Here is an 18,305-nt window from a genome sequence, read left to right on the forward strand (position 1 = left end):
TAAAATAAGGATCTAGGGCTGGTTGTGATTTGTTCTATTTTTTTTTTTTATCTTTTTAACAAATAATCTTAGCATTGAGCTTTAAATTCACAAGTGCCAGATTCTAGTGACTAAAGCCAACACATATGACAACTATGCAAACAAACTGACTTTTCTTAGGCATCCATTTCCCCACACACTGAATGCTTTGTAATCAAACTCTTGAGGTCTTTATATACCTGTTTTGCTCTCGTTAGACCATCTAGCATTCCAGACCACCCAATTTAATTATCTTAAATATTAACAAACCCATGATGCACCTGAACAATGAAAGCAAGGTGAATGAATGATATCACATGACCAAACAAAATAGGCAAAATTACTTAAACACCCAACCTTGGCATCTAAGCACTCGGGATATTCAGAATCAAGTAAGTTAAAAATTATGTTCATAATCAACTTTACTTCAATAATCAAACCACGACTATCATTTTAATACACATCCAAACACCCTTAAATCTTTTAACATCATGCTAATTCTCCTTTCCTATTAAGTTTTCTATGGATAAATGATAGCTTATATATACTATAAGAGAAAACAATGGTGTCTTACAGGAAATGGACTAATTCTAGATTACGAATGCATTGTATCTTCAAAATTGGAAGCCATACATAATTCCTGAAATAAACATGAAAAAAAGCAATTTTTTCCACATTTCCATTAGCTACTTTGTGGCGTGCCATTAAAAATTCATTTGCAAATGCAAGAAAGAGTAACGTATTTTCATTGGTTTGTTTATTATAGAATCCTACTTTATCCTCCATATTATACCATTTTACTGATATAATGGTTAGTTTTTGAAAGTTTAATGAAAATACAAACAAGATCATGACTTTTAATTACCTCCCGAGCATTAACATTGATGACTTGAAGTATAAAATTATCCCCAGCCGAAGAGTGAAACCAATCACCTGTGGGAAATTAAGAAAGTGAATATCATTAAGAGAACAAAGGATCATGAGACTTAAAAAGACAAATTTGGCAACAAAACTCAATAGTAGAAACATGCATTATGACTACTTTTAGCAAAAAACCAAACCCCACAACATAAAAACAAAGTCTATAACTCTTGATCTTTATGAACCTAGGTAAATATAGATTCATCAATTATCGTATGGCCCTATTCACAATTCTTTGTAGTTATATCACTTATATGTACACATATATAGGTTCCAGCCATAAACAACAAAAATATAACACTAAGATCAAGATTAATAAAAGACACAACTTGTAGACAAGAACCTTAAAGAGCTATCTACAAGACTATAACCATGGTGGGGGTATCTTGTACACCCATTGACTAATCTACAAAAAGATGGATGTCACTGATAAATATGAGAATAACACACGAAACTTGGATGCTAGGATCGTACATGTTTGAATCAGATCACTAACTGTTGTGCCAAATTGACCAAAACTAAATCCAATGTCATAACTGTCAACTTCATAATCTTACATCATGATTCCAAATTACTGAAAATTCAGAAGTACATAATTTGTACCTAATTATTGGCTCTACAAAAAATAGGTTGAAGATGGTTCATTATAGGCGGGTCCACTAGCAAAGTCAGGATCTTGTGGCCCATATCCAAGAAATGCATTGGTGAATCTTTCTTCAGGTATTGCAAAAGCTTCATCCTCATATATTTTGTATACAACATGTGCATGCATTCTAATTGCTCCTAAAAATTAATGAATTTAAAGTATTCTAAATTATTATAATGTAACTACAATAATTAATTTATTGTCTTGTCCAAATGATAAAAACGATAAATAATAAGACTTTAGAACTTCCATGGGGTTGCTTAATAATCACACTACGACCCTGATTGAAAGAAGAATGCTTTTTTGAATTTTGGAAAAAAATTGACAATGAAGAAAGTTACTGTTAGCCCCATTGTGAGCTTTACAACATCAACAAGTTGGTTTACACCAAGTAACTAAGTGAATAATATTGCATAACAATAATTACAATAAAAACAGTCATAAACCTGGAAACTCATCTGAATCCATATCTCCATACACCATTCTTTTTCTGATTGGGCTTATTAAGGGGCACACGTATTACATCACGGTCCTCCTTCAACGGCGCATAAGTCATCTCTAACATAATCTTCTTTTCTGATGCTTATGTTGTGGGTCTACTATGTTGGTGTTCTTTAATAAATTGAGGGTTAGTTCTTTTGACTTGTTCCAAATCAATTTGGAGTAAACCCCAATAACACTTTGAAGGATAGAAAGAAACTAAAATTGATGAAAAGACACCTACCAGTTGGGATAACAACCGATAAACCCTGGAAGAAAGAAAGACACGTTTAGCAATTTAGAACTCAATTGGGAAGAAATTATGTGGGTACCTGATTTAGGGCTCTTGGAAGTCGATGGAGAAAATTAGACCCTTAAATCCTAAAAAAACAATTAAGAACAAACATATGAAATTATACGGACCTTAAATACAAAATGAAGATAAAATCGGCATGAGGAGGAAGTCAGGTGACCTTAAATACAGTTAATGATTATTTTTTGATCGATTGAGGTGTCTTTTTTAATTCTGCAGATTCCAACTAATGTCCGTGGTTTTATTGATTACACTAGGCGAATGTCTGCGCGTTGCGCAGAAACACCTATATAGTTGAAATCTTTACAAATATATGTTTTTTTTAAATATAACAATAACGTTGTTGTTAAATTTGATATAATAATTCGTATACTAAATTGACATAATATATTAATTATTTTGAATTGTATGATAATATATACATCTATTATAATTGTATAATCTCAACCGTTTGAATGACTTCTACCCACGAGTTACTCATGAATAAAATTAAATATAATATATCGTTTAATGTTATTTATAGTTTTTGTTATTGTTAATTAATTTTTTAAAATTTATTTTCTTAACGTTTTAATTTTTATCATTATAATTAATTAAAACATCAGACATTGTTTTTTGATTTTAAAGGTAACAATATAATCATTTATATAGAGTTATTTTTAACTATTGTTATTGTAAGTTATTTTAAGCTACTTATTTGAAAACTTTTAACGATTATACAAATATCATTAGGAAATATTTTAGTTAAATTGAGATTATAATTTAGTTTTTGCATTTAGCACTACAATTTATCATTTTTAACTATTCACAAAATATTCATTGAGTTTTTTTAAGTGGGACTGAAATTTATATTTAAGTTGACACTGTAATGTTATATTTAAATTAACAGTTTAAGTATTTTGTCGAAACTATTCAAAAGTTGTAGCTTTAAATTGATAATGATTTACATAGAACAACATATTAAATCTAATAAATTAAGTATAATATGTTAAAAGTTAAAGATATAACTTTATAAATAGAAGTAAAGATATTATTTTAATGTTGAAATTTAGTTTATTTATGATTACATTTTAGGTTTGATATTTATTTAACATTATTAACCAAATTATAATCATTATTAGAAAGACACTACAATTTATCATTTTTTACTATTTACAAAATATTATTTGGGTTGTTTAAGTTAAACTAAAATTTATATTTAAGTTGGTCGTGTAATGTTATATTTAAATTTATAATTTAAATATTTTATACAAATTGTTTAAAAGTTGTAGCTTTAAAATGATAATGGTTTACATCCAACAATATATTAAAACTAATAAATTAAGTATAATATCTAAAAAGTTAAAAAACATAACTTTATAAGTAGAAGTAAATATATTCTTTTAATATTGAAATTTAGTTTATATATGATTACACTTTAGGTTTTATATTTATTTAACCTTATTAAACAACTTATAATTATTATTAGAAAAAAATTGAAAAGTCATGGGAGTTTCAAATGAATGTGGTGAAAGGAAAAATGCTTCCTTTATAAGTATACGAGGCGAATGCCCGCGCGTTGCGCCGTGAAATAATTATGTAGTTTAATATGGTTATGTATATTATGGTAAAATAAATAGCTAACATTCTTTTTAAGCATATGATTAATTGAGAAGTTATGATTTTAAAACAAATAAGATGCAAACATAATGCAATTAACAAAATTATTACACTATAATTCATATGGTTTAATCTATTTTGAATAGGTTGTACATAAAGGTTGTATGCGATTAAATAGTATGTATATATTTTTTATTTACAAATAATTTATACTAATAAATAATGCAAAATTATTATTAGTTTAAAATTATAAATGTAATGTTTATATACACATTAGTATCTAATGTAATTATTCGATAATTGATTAAATATGGGTTCTCATTTGTGATCGTATGTGTTTAGTTTCTTAAGTAAACCCCACATGTGTTAAATCACATTTTTTAAAAATTATTAAAAGGGGTTAGAGAACTTACTTATTTCCTGTAATGTTTGGTAATTTAAGACATCTAGTTTCGCATTTTTCCATTGTAGATTTTGTAGAACTTGTGAATTTCCGCTATTAAATCTCTACGCTCGAGTTTCTCATTCATTTTTAAAGGTTTTAAATCTTCTTTCATTCTTGGAGTTTCAGATTCTTCAAGAATTGTGGGTAGACCTCATGTTCTTGCATTCTTTAGTAAGATTGGAACAAATATAGTTTTGGAAACCTATCTGAAATGCAAAGGTTTTGATATTCTATCTTGAGACTTTAACTCCGGTAGAAAATATTGCCTTCACCGACCGATCATCAGATAACTTGGATTCATTTCTAAGGTATAGTGTCTGCTTTATTTCATCCCCAATCCATATTATCCTATAACATATGCCATATATTCATAATCTGTTTAGAGTATTTGAGATTATACAAACTAAAGGAATGGAAGTTATGAAATGAATGTATAAAGAGATTTAATTACCATGCAGCAGGAGCAAAGTAAATGAGTGGAAGGTATGAAATGAATTACGTAAAAGATTTAATTACCATGCAGGAGCAGGTTTTGTTTCATCATTCTTGCCAAATTTTCATTTGGGAACATATTTATAAATACGTAGGAGCAAAATCAATTGTTCCTTCATGTCATGCTCTAAATTCACCATCCATAGTTCCATTAATAGCTTCAAAATTTCAATTATATAAAGTGTGTGATGTGTTATTAATTACTTTAAAGGTGAAAATGTGTGGGGGTTTCAAATGCATGAGGTGCTTGGAAAAATGCCTCCTTTATAAGTATACTAGGCGAATCCCCGCGCCGAGCATTTAATTATTTAATTAAAATAATAACTTTTAACAAACTTTAATTTATTATTTATATATAAAAAACCAATGTTAGTAGCAAAACAAAACATATAGTTACCCTGTTCGTTTTATGAACAACCATGGTTTTATGTTATTGGTTATTTCTACTATAAATTGATAATTTTATAAACCGTTTGAAGTTGTGTAAATTTTATATCAAACGTATTAAGTTGTGTAGCTTGTATAAAAATGCATGCTAATATCTAATATAACGAATAACGAATAGTATGGAAAAAAAACTACAACTTTTAATTACATAAAACCTCTACAACATCTACTATAACATTTATATCAACAAAACTTATTAAACCCTTATAAATCATACAAAAATATATAGAAATCAACATACATTTTGATGGGATTTAGGTAAAACAAATAAACCAGAAAACAATTCCTAAGTTCACATGCAACCTACTTTGGATCTATGTTTTAACTATTGAACATACAACTTTGAATTGCAAAATAAGAACCCTAGAGGAGAGAGGCTAATTTCGAAATTAACAAACTAGGGTTTAGGGTTTACATACCTTTCAATTGTTATAGCAAACAATTGATAATCCTCTTGATCTTGATCTTGATCTTCTTGGAAGCTTAGCACCACAAATGTAATGCCTCTAATGGAATCACACCCAAGAACTAGCAAGAAGGAAACTTGGAGGAGAGAGGATGGAGAGAGTATGCAATTTCGGCCTTCGGGTTTCTTCCAAAGAAATCAGTACCCAAAATGTGAGCCAGGAGGCTCCTTAAATAGTTGAGGGAACTAGGGTTTAGGGAAAACCCTAGTTATCCTTTGCTTAGGGCCTAAGCAAGACCCAAGGCCTTATCTTGGACCCCTTGGACGAATTCTCTAGGGTTTCCCCTAGGGTTTTCGTCCACCCCCTTCCAAGGGAGTTCTGGATCCTTCCCTTCAACTATCAGTTAATTGAAAACTAGTCCCTGCACTTTATAATTAATTCTTTTAACCCCAAAATCAATTCTGATTAATTTCTGGCTAACAATTAATTAAACATAATGATTTCTAATTAATATATTAATCTTTTAACATATTAATAAATCATTTATATTAATTCATTAATCTTATAAATTAATATCTCCCCTTTCATAATTTCCTTGTCCAGTTGCTAGGTTGAGGGCAACCCAAAAGGACTGTGCTGCTATCAATTCAAGTACATACCAATTATAGTTATGGGCTTAGACACCTAATCCAACAGTCTCCCACTTGGATAAGTCTGTAACTATAATTGCTAGTATGCCTTCTAAATTTGACCAGCAAATTGTAGCTTCCAAAAGCTGCTGCCGAACTCTGACCCAGTCAGTTACGTGTCCTAAGATAAGTGATCATATAATCCTTCGTTCTGCTAGATATCCCTAGACGAAAGACATGGAATGTAATCAATCTCTTTGTCCAGAATCTATGTTTCCCGATTTCTGATTTGTGATGATGAAGGACTTCTAATCGAACACATCAATTTAGTCCTGGCTGGGCCCAGCACATAAGTCAACACCAAATCATCGAGGGGCCCACAGATATCGCTTTTCCGGTTAGGGCAAAAGGAACGAATAAACGTTGACTCATATGCTTGTATCTTTTACTCATCAAATTATGCATGACAATACGTTTTATAACACCAAGTTACTAATGCGTTTTCGTATCACCAATGCATGACCGACTTGTAAATTACAACTCATATATCTTCGTTTCAAGATTATAAGATATTATCGTCTCAGTATTACTCGTGATGAATTCCATGAAGTGATACTCTGAGCGAGGGTTTATCCAGTACTCAAATCTCAATTTCTGAGTACTCATGAACGTTGCAGCAATTCTATTGCCATGTCTATCCTTAGACAATCTACAATCCAGTTCATGACAGTCTTAATTCACTACTTACTTCCAAAAGTATGAGTGACTGTGGAGTTTGAATAATCTTATTATTCGGGAAGTAAAACATGCAAAAAATGAAACACAATAATAAACAATTGACAAAAGGCAGAAACCAAACTTATAAATAATACTTTATTATTTAATCACCAAAAGTCAATTACATTTACTTTGTTACAAGTTTCAGAATAAAACTAATATAACTACTAAAACTAATATCATCTTTCAGTCCTATGCTCCGAGCATGCTGAATATGCTTAGCCCTACTCAGACCCTTTGTGAGGGGATCTGCTGGGTTATCTTCAGATGACGCCCTCTTTACTATAAGATGGCCTTCTTCAACTATATGTCTGATGAAATGGTACTTTCTGTCGATATGTCTGGTCTTACCATGATCTCTCGGTTCCTTTGTCAAGGCAACCGCTCCTTCATTATCGCAGAACAGTTCCATAGGCTCCTGGATGGTTGGAACAACTCCGAGATCCCCGATGAAGTTCCTCAACCAAGCTGCTTCTTTCGACGCTTCACTTTCTGCTATGTACTCTGATTCACAAGTGGAATCAGCCACCGTATTTTGCTTGGAACTCTTCCAAGTAACTGCTCCTCCATTCAGTAAAAACACCCAGCCCGACTGAGAACGGAAGTTATCTCTATCCGTCTGAAAGCTGGCATCACTGTAACCATCTACTCTCAAAGTATCACTGCCACCAAGCACAAGGACCCAATCCTTTGTCCTTCGCAAATACTTGAGTATGTTCTTAACTGCTATCCAATGAGCTCTACTTGGGTTTCCCTGATAGCGACTGACCATGCTCAAAGCAAATGTCACATCAGGGCGAGTACATGTCATAGCGTACATGATCGATCCGACAGCGGAAGCATAAGGTACACGACTCATGTCATCTATTTCAACATCTGTACTCAGGCATTGAGTCTTACTCAATTTGGTATTGCTCTGGATAGGTAGCTCTCCTTTCTTGGAATTTTCCATACTAAACCTCTTTAGTACCTTATCCAAGTATGTGCTCTGACTAAGTCCAATTAGTCTCTTCTTTCTATCTCTCAATATTCTAATCCCAAGAATATAGGCAGCTTCTCCAAGGTCTTTCATGGCAAAACACTTTCCAAGCCAAGACTTAACCTCTTTCAAGGTTGGAACGTCGTTACCAATGAGTAATATGTCATCGACATACAACACCAGAAAAGTTACTATACTCCCACTAGCCTTGATATACACACAAAACTCATCTTCACTTCTAGAGAAACCAAACTCTTTGACTTTCTCATGGAAGCAAAGATTCCAACTGCGAGATGCTTGTTTCAATCCATAAATGGATTTCTCAAGCTTGCACACTCTATTGGGGAACTTTGCATCAACAAAACCCTCTGGCTGACTCATGTAAACATCTTCAGCCAACTTCCCATTAAGGAAAGCAGTTTTGACATCCATCTGCCAGATTTCATAATCATGAAAGGCAGCTATGGCGAGCAATATCCTAATAGATTTAATCTTAGCTACTGGTGAGAAGGTCTCATCATAGTCAACCCCTGGGGTTTGAGTGAAACCTTTTGCAACCAGTCGAGCCTTGAATGTGTGCACATTTCCATCCATGTCTGTCTTCTTCTTGAAGATCCATTTGCACCCAACTGTCTTACGACCTGGTGCACTATCAACCAAATTCCAAACTTGGTTGTCATACATGGACTTAATCTCGCTGTCCATTGCCTCTTTCCACTTGGAAGCCTCTGGGCCTGCCATTGCTTCCTTATAAGTGACTGGTTCATCTAAGTTTACCAGTGTTCTGTCACTTATGAATGTGTCACCATCTGAAGTAATATGAAAACCATACAACTCAGGTGGCACACTCACCCTAGTGGATCTTCTAAGAGGTAATGAGTTATCGATTGGTTCAACAGGAACTGTTTCCTCTGGTTGAGTGCTAGTGTCATCTAAGGTTCCTTCATTGGCTGACTCTTGAATTTCTTCAAGGTCAATAGTGCTCCCACTGTCCTCTTTGAATATGAGCTCTCTTTCAAGAAAGACTCCTCTTCGTGCTACAAAGACCACGTTCTCACTAGGCCTGTAGAACAAATATCCAAAAGACTGCTTTGGGTAACCAATGAAAACACATTTCTCACTTCTAGCTGCTAGCTTGTCGTGAGTCTCTCATCTTACGAAAGCTTCACAACCCCAGACTTTAATATGTGCTAACGAGGGAACTTTCCCTGTCCACATTTCGTGAGGTGTTTTGGCAACCTTCTTTGTAGGGACAAGATTGAGGATGTGGGCGGCTGTCTCTAAGGCATACCCCCAGAAGTGAATAGGAAGCGAAGCCCGACTCATCATAGAACGAACCATGTCTAACAAGGTTCGATTGCGCCTCTCAGCTACACCATTTAACTGTGGTGTCCTAGGAGGAGTCAATTGTGAGACTATCCCACATTCTTTCAGATAGTCGTTCAACTCGATACTAAGATACTCCCCGCCTCTATCAGATCTAAGTATCTTTATCTTTCTGCCCAATTGATTTTCGACTTCATGCTTAAACTCTTTGAACTTTTCAAAAGTTTCTGACTTATGCTTGATCAAGTAGATGTATCCATACCTGCTATAATCGTCAGTGAAAGTCATATAGAATCGATTAGCATCTCTTGTAGTTGATCTGAAGGGCCCACACACATCCGTGTGTATGAGATCCAACAGACCTTCACCTCTTTCACAAGACCCTGTGAATGGTGATTTTGTCATCTTTCCCAAAAGACAAGATTCACACATATCATCTGACTTTAGGTCAAATGATTCCAACACTCCATCCTTTTGGAGTTGGGCTATGCGTTTCTTGTTAATGTGTCCAAGACGACAATGCCACAAGCATGCCTTGTCTACACTATTAGACAAGTCAATATTAAGTACACTATTTCCTAGGCTATCAACACAAGTCACTGTTTCATACACACCATTACAAGGTAAAGCTTCAAACATAAAAACACCATTCTTATAAACAGAAATTGAACCATTCAAATCATTAAAAGAATATGTAAAACCTTGTCTGAACAATGCATGAAATGAAATAATGTTTCTCGTCATCTCAGACGAATAGCAACAATTTATTAAATCTAATCTAACATCATTACTAAGCAGAAGCTGATAAACTCCGATCTTGGTTACTGGTGAAGACTTTCTATTTCCCATGATCAGGTTTATCCTTCCTCGCTCTATCTCCTCACTTTCCTTTAGACCCTGCAAATCAGAACAGATATGAAAACCACATCCTGTATCAAGGATCCATGAACGAGAAGATAATGAGTTATTAGCAGAAATAGTGTAAATACCTGCCGAAGATGGCTTCACTTTTCCATCCTTGATATCTTGCAGATATTGTGGGCAAGATCTCTTCCAATGCCCCTTTTGATTGCAGTAAAAGCAAACGGCCTCTTTTGGATCAGAAACATGGGGAGTGGAACCATTGGGCTTAGCCTTTGGGCCATTACTAGATGACCCAGCTTGAGCCTTGCTCTTCCAGTTTTGCTTGGGAGGACCTTTCCTCTTTTTCCCCTTTCCCTGTCCAATAGCCAACACAGGGGCACTTGTAGGCGTGGAGGGTATACTTTACCCTTCATTCCTGCCTCAGCTGTCTGCAACAAGTTGTGCAATTGGGCCAAGGTCTGCTCAGTATTGTTCAAATGGTAAGTTAGAATAAACTGACCATAACATTCAGGAAGTGAGTTCAAGACCATATCAATGGCCAATTCCTCATCAAAGTGAATATTGAGCTTGACCAAACGCTCTATGTAGCGTTGCATTCATGGGACACAACTGACTCCCCTTCTTTCATCTTGCAAGCCATGAGTGACTTGACTACTTCAAACTTTTCTTGACGAGCTCGCTTATGGTACTTTTCCATAAGGTCCTTGTTCATCTCAAAAGGCCAGTAGTCCTCATAGTACCTCTGCAGTTCTGGGGACATAGTTGCTACCATGATGCATGCCACTTTGGTAGCATCATCGTAGTGTTTCTTGTAGGCAGCAAGCTCTTCAGGAGTAGCTTCAGACTCATCAAGTTCTTTGAGCTCCTTTTCAAGAACATATTCTTTGTTCTCAAAACGAAGAGCCATCTTGATGTTGCGCATCCAATCGTTATAGTTAGAGCCATCCATAACGACTTTGGAGCAGATATTGAGCAAAGAGAAGTTTTGGTTGGAGGAGGATGAAGCAGAAGTGTTTCCAGGAGTAGACATCTGAAAAGAAAGAAAGTTTTAGTTAGATTTCAAGATACCTCAATATAATAACCCAAAGATAAAATATCAAGGTTAGGATCCAACTATGAAGATTCACAACTTAGAAATGGGATGCCGAGATCCAAGTGTAAATTTCATAAAGGTAGGTGAATGACGATTCACCAATTCCACCATTAGACGAAACAAACGAAGTGAAATTCCTAATTCTTTTGAGATACATTGAAACTATTCAATGGCATGTTTTAATCTCAGATTATGCTCTTCTATTTGTGACTGGGATGCCGAGGATCACAAACAAGTGTGAATAACCATGCAAATGTGCTTGGTAACCTCATTGTCTTTATCATTAACTATTGATATGCTGGTAAACCACACACGCTCCATCAAAATGACAATTATGAGATACCCATTACTACTCTTTATTAGTGCCTTTTAGTGTGCTGGTTAACCACACACGCTCCACTAACGACCAATAAAGCATAATGTGCAATTTCATGGATTAGCATACTTTTCCCATTTTTCCTAAAGTAACTAGAGTTGGGATTTTGTAAAATAATGTTCTAGTACTTTCTTTAATATCATTATACTTTTAATGAGAAGTAGTTGTCCTATCAAATCCGTTCTGCTAACGACCCTCCACTAATCAAGGAAGCGGTGGGTGAGAGTGGACACCCATTCAACTACCATTTTATAGGCAGTTTCCTTATACCCCCCTTATAGATTAGCTTCGTGAATGAGGCATACTAGCGATTTGACTGACCATATTCTTATACATATATAATATTAAACTTTTAATTATAATATATATATATAAGGTGTGTTTTAAAACATTTTAAAACTTCAAGGGTTTATAAATTTCGAAATTTAAGCTATTAAATTTAAATTTAAATAAAACAATTAACTAGATTTAATATTTATCTTTTAATTAACTATTAATCAAATTATTAAATCTTGTAAGGATTATCTAATTAAATTAATCCATTAATTTAATCCTAATCCTTATCCCTCTAAATTTCGAAAAATAGGGTAAGGATAATTATCCAATTAATCTAATTAAGTAACAATTATCCAAAACAAGACACCCTAGTTATCCTCTAGCATATTTCGAAATTTACAATGGAGGAGGCTAGGGTTTTCAAAACCCTAACCCTAATTTCGATTAGGGTTCTTTGGAGGCTAGGGTTTTCGAAAAAACCCTTTGATCCAAAATCCTAGAAATCGAAAATTTGGCCTTTAGGGTTTAATAGCTATAAACCCTAATTTGCAATTCAACAATTGTAGCAATTCAATTTAAAACAACAATGGCTCTGATACCACTGATGGGATTTAGGTAAAACAAATAAACCAGAAAACAATTCCTAAGTTCACATGCAACCTACTTTGGATCTATGTTTTAACTATTGAACATACAACTTTGAATTGCAAAATAAGAACCCTAGAGGAGAGAGGCTAATTTCGAAATTAACAAACTAGGGTTTAGGGTTTACATACCTTTCAATTGTTATAGCAAACAATTGATAATCCTCTTGATCTTGATCTTGATCTTCTTGGAAGCTTAGCACCACAAATGTAATGCCTCTAATGGAATCACACCCAAGAACTAGCAAGAAGGAAACTTGGAGGAGAGAGGATGGAGAGAGTATGCAATTTCGGCCTTCGGGTTTCTTCCAAAGAAATCAGTACCCAAAATGTGAGCTAGGAGGCTCCTTAAATAGTTGAGGGAACTAGGGTTTAGGGAAAACCCTAGTTATCCTTTGCTTAGGGCCTAAGCAAGACCCAAGGCCTTATCTTGGACCCCTTGGACGAATTCTCTAGGGTTTCACCTAGGTTTTTCGTCCACCCCCTTCCAAGGGAGTTCTGGATCCTTCCCTTCAACTATCAGTTAATTGCAAACTAGTCCCTGCACTTTATAATTAATTCTTTTAACCCCAAAATCAATTCTGATTAATTTCTGGCTAACAATTAATTAAACATAATGATTTCTAATTAATATATTAATCTTTTAACATATTAATAAATCATTTATATTAATTCATTAATCTTATAAATTAATATCTCCCCTTTCATAATTTCCTTGTCCAGTTGCTAGGTTGAGGGCAACCCAAAAGGACTGTGCTGCTATCAATTCAAGTACATACCAATTATAGTTATGGGCTTAGACACCTAATCCAACACATTTAGTATACATAAACATTATTATCCCCTAAAACAAATCGTGTTGTAATAACCATTGATGCGATAAAACTCATTTTTTCGACACTTCATATTTAAAATCACAAATCTCTTCAAACACATGATTTTTTCTATCACAACTTACTTGTATACTACTAATATAGTTATAATGTATATAGATAAGAGGAAAATAAAAAGACATTACATATTAACAACCATATGTTAAAAACTCTTGAATATGTAAATATTTAAATAATAACATGCATAAGTCTAATCTTTATATACAATTATAATAGCTCAAAATAATAATAAAAATATGCTATAAATGTAATGTTACAAATGTGTTTATATATATATATATATATATATATATATATATATATATATATATATATATATATATATATATATATATATATATATATATATATATATATATATAGACACACACACACACACAAACATTTTAGTCACCAATAACTTAGATAACCCATCTTCACGAAGTCTTCCTTACCTATTTTGCTTCTTGTCTTGATCTTTTTGGAAAAGAGAAAGAAATTCATCTTAAGTTATTTTCCAAACATAATGAAATAGTCTTCAGTTGTTGTGCTCAGATTTGTTCATCATCGGTTAGTTGTCATACAATGAAGAAAATCATCTTCCACTTACTTTTTTCATATATAAGAGAATATTACCTGTAAAAGAAAAATCATGTTAAAACGTTAAATAAAACAAATCAATGTTTTTGTTCGAAAGACGAACATGCATAATATAAAAATAGACCTTGAAATTTTTTTTGTTTTCTTCACATAAATCATTTTGTTTGAAGCTTCCAATCTACCATACAATCACCCAAAAAATTATAAATCCTACCAAAATAATCTACCAATGTGAACTATATATATACCAAGATTAATCAATTAGTGTCATAAGTACCATTAAGTATAAAACTCTTAAATGGTAATTAAAAATCATTATTACAAAGAAATATGAAAAGACATAAGTTTCAAATCAATGTAGTGCTTAGAAAAATGCCTTTATTATAAGATATACTAGGCGAATGCCCGAGCGTTGCGCATAAACATCTATATAGCTAAAATCTTTACAAATATATGTTTTTTTTTAAATATAACAATAATGTTATTAAATTTGATATAATAATTCGTATACTAAGTTGATATAATATATTGATTATTTTGAATGACCTCTATCCGCGGGTTACTCAAGAATAAAATTAAATATAATATATCGTTTAATGTTATTTATAGTTATTGTTATTGTTAATTATTTTTTTAAAATTTATTTGCTTAAAGTTTTAATTTCTATCATTGTAATTATTTAAAACATCAAACAATTTTTATTTTTTTTATTTTAAAGGTAACAATATAATCATTTATATAGAGTTATTTTTAACTATCATTATTGTAAGTTATTTTAAGATACTTATTTGAAAACTTTTAATGATTATAAAATATCTTTAGGAAATATTTTAGTTAAATTGATATACAATTTAGTTTTTGCATTCAGCAATACACTTTATCACTTTTAACTATTCACAAAATATTCTTTGAGTTTTTTAAGTGGAACTGAAATTTATATTAAAGTTGACCCTGTAATGTTATATTTAAATTAACAATTTAAGTATTTTTTCCAAATTGTTCAAAAGCTGTAACTTTAATTTGATAATGGTTTACATACAACAACATATTAAATCTAATAAATTAAGTATAATATGTTAAAAGTTAAAGACATAACTTTAGAAGTAGAAGTAAAAATATTATTTTAATATTGAAATTTAGTTTATTTATGATTACACTTTAGGTTTGATACTTATTTAGCCTTATTAACCAACTTATAATCATTATTAGAAAGACACTACAATTTATCACTTTTAACTATTTACAAAATATTATTTAGGTTGTTTAAGTTGAATTAAAATTTATATTTAAGTTGATCCTGTAAGGTTATATTTAAATTAACAATTTAAGTATTTTATACAAATTGTTCAAAAGTTGTAGATTTAAAATGATAATGGTTTACTTACAACAACATATTAGACCTAATAAATTAAGTATAATATGTTAAAAGTTAAAAACATAACTTTATAAGTAGAAGAAAATATATTCTTTTAATATTGAAATTTAGTTTATATATGATTACACTTTAGGTTTTATATTTATTAACCTTATTAACCAACTTATAATCATTATTAGAAAGAAATTGAAAAGTCATGGGAGTTTAAAATGAATGTGGTGAAAGGAAAAATAAATGGGAGTTTCAAATGAATGTGGTGAAAGAAAAAATGCTTCCTTTATAAGTATATAATAATAATGATAATGATAGTGATAATGATATGAGGTGTTGAACTTATAGAGTGTGTGATTTTCTTGGAATGGGATTATGTGTGATTAATTACTTTGAAGGTGAAAGGATGTGGGGGTTTCAAATGCACGAGGTGTTGGCAAATATTTATGGGGGTTTCAAATGCATGAGATTCAAGAAAAAATGCTAGCTTTATAAGTATGTATGACTAGGCGAATGCCCGCGAGTTGCGCAGAAACACCTATATAGTTGAAATCTTTACAAATATATGTTTTTTTTAATATAACAATAATGTTGTTGTTAAATTTTATACAATAATTCGTATACTAAATTGATATATAATATATTGATTATTTGAAATTATATGATAATATATACATCTATTATAACTGCATAATCTCAACTGTTTGAATTACTTCTACCCGCGAGTTACTCATGAAAAAAATTAAATATAATATATGGTTTAATGTTATTTATAGTTGTTGTTATTGTTAATTAAAATTTTAAACTGTATTTGCTTAACGTTTTAATTTCTATCATTATAGTTATTTAAAACACCAAACATTGTTTTTTGATTTTAAAGGTAACAATATAATCATTTATATAGAGTTATTTTTAACTATTGTTATTGTAAGTTATTTTAAGCTACTTATTTGAAAACTTTTAACGATTATACAAGGATCTTTCGGAAATATTTTAGTTAAATTGAAATTATAATTTAGTTTTGTATTTAGAACTACAATTTATCACTTTTAACTATTCACAAAATATTCATTGGGTTTTTTAAGTGGCACTGAAATTTAAATTTAAGTTGACACTGTAATGTTATATTTAAATTAACAATTTTAGTATTTTTTTCAAATTGTTCAAAAGTAGTAGCTTTAAAATGATAATGGTTTACATACAAAAACATATTAAATCTAATAAATTAATTATAATATGTTAAAAGTTAAAGCCATAACTTTATAAGTAGAAGTAAATATATTATTTTAATATTGAAATTTAGTTTATTTATGATTACACTTTAGGTTTGATATTTATTTAACCTTATTAATCAACTTATAATCATTATTAGAAAGAGACTATAACTTATCACTTTTAACTATTTACAAAAATTCTTTGGGTTGTTTAAGTTAAACCAAAATTTATATTTAAGTTGATCCTATAATGTTATATTTAAATTTATAATTTAAGTATTTTATACAAATTGTTCAAAAGTTGTAGCTTTAAAATGCTAATGGTCTACATCCAACAATATATTAAAACTAATAAACTAAGTATAATATGTTAAAAGTTAAAAAACATAACATTATATGTAGAAGTAAAGATATATTTTAATATTGAAATTTAGTTTATATATGATTACACTTTAGATTTGATATTTATTTAATATTATTAACCAACTTATAATCATTATTAGAAAGAAATTGAAAAGTCATGGGAGTTTCAAATGAATGTGGTGAAAGGAAAATGTATTGGAGTTTCAAATGAATGTGGTGAAAGGAAAAATGCTTCCTTTATAAGTATACTAGGAGAATGCCCGCGCGTTGCGCAGAAACACCTATATAGTTGAAATCTTTACAAATCAACTATGTTTTTTTTAAATATAACAATACGTTGTTATTAAATTTGATATAATAATTCGTATACTAAATTGATGTAATATATTGATTATTTTAAATTATATGATAGTGTATACATCTATTATAACTGCATAATTTCAACTGTTTGAATGATTTCTACTCGCGAGTTACTCATGAATAAAATTAAATATAATATATGGTTTAATGTTATTTATTGTTGTTGTTATTGTTAATTAATTTTTTTTAATTTATTTGTTTAACATTTTAATTTCTATCATTATAATTATTTAAAACATCAAACATTGTTTTTTGATTTTAAAGGTAACATTATAATCATTTATATAGAGTTATTTTTAACTATTGTTATTGTAAGTTATTTTAAGTTACTTATTTGAAAACTTTTAACGATTAAAAATTATCTATACGAAATATTTTAGTTAAATTGATATTATAATTTTGGTTTTGCATTTAGCACTACAACTTATCACTTTTAACTATTCACAAAATAGTCGTTGGGTTTTTTAAGTAGAACTGAAATTTATATTTAAGTTGACACTCTAATGTTATATTTAAAATAACAATTTAAGTATTTTTTCAACACTGTTCAAAAGTTGTAGCTTTAAACTGATACTGATTTACATACAACCACATATTAAAATTAATAAATCAACTATAATATGTTAAAAGTTAAAGACATAACTTTATAAATAGAAGTAAAGATATTATTATAATATTGAAATTTAGTTTATTTATGATTACACTTTAGGTTTGATATTTATTTTACTTTATTAACCAACTTATAATCATTATTAGAAAGACACTACAATTTATCACTTTTAGCTATTTACAAAATAT

At 30.7% G+C, this 18,305-nt stretch overlaps 1 long non-coding RNA gene across 2 annotated transcripts in view; it reads right to left on the bottom strand.

Moving 5' to 3' along the window:
* Positions 1-2,569, bottom strand: part of LOC145116851 (uncharacterized) — a 3,541-nt gene extending 972 nt beyond the window's left edge. Inside the window, exons 1-5 of one of the 2 annotated variants that reach the window (XR_013712332.1) lie at positions 2,398-2,569; positions 2,032-2,334; positions 884-951; positions 593-658; positions 219-299 (exon numbers count right to left, since the gene is read on the bottom strand). This is a non-coding gene — a long non-coding RNA (uncharacterized LOC145116851). The remainder of the gene's footprint in view (positions 1-218; positions 300-592; positions 659-883; positions 952-2,031; positions 2,335-2,397) is intronic. The other variant, XR_013712333.1, reaches the window with a different exon arrangement.
* Between the last annotated feature and the right edge of the window lie 15,736 nt (positions 2,570-18,305).

This window comes from Lactuca virosa, chromosome 5, assembly GCF_052849685.1.
Source record: "Lactuca virosa cultivar CGN04683 chromosome 5, Lactuca_virosa_CGN04683_v6, whole genome shotgun sequence".
Classification (NCBI taxonomy): domain Eukaryota; kingdom Viridiplantae; phylum Streptophyta; class Magnoliopsida; order Asterales; family Asteraceae; genus Lactuca; species Lactuca virosa.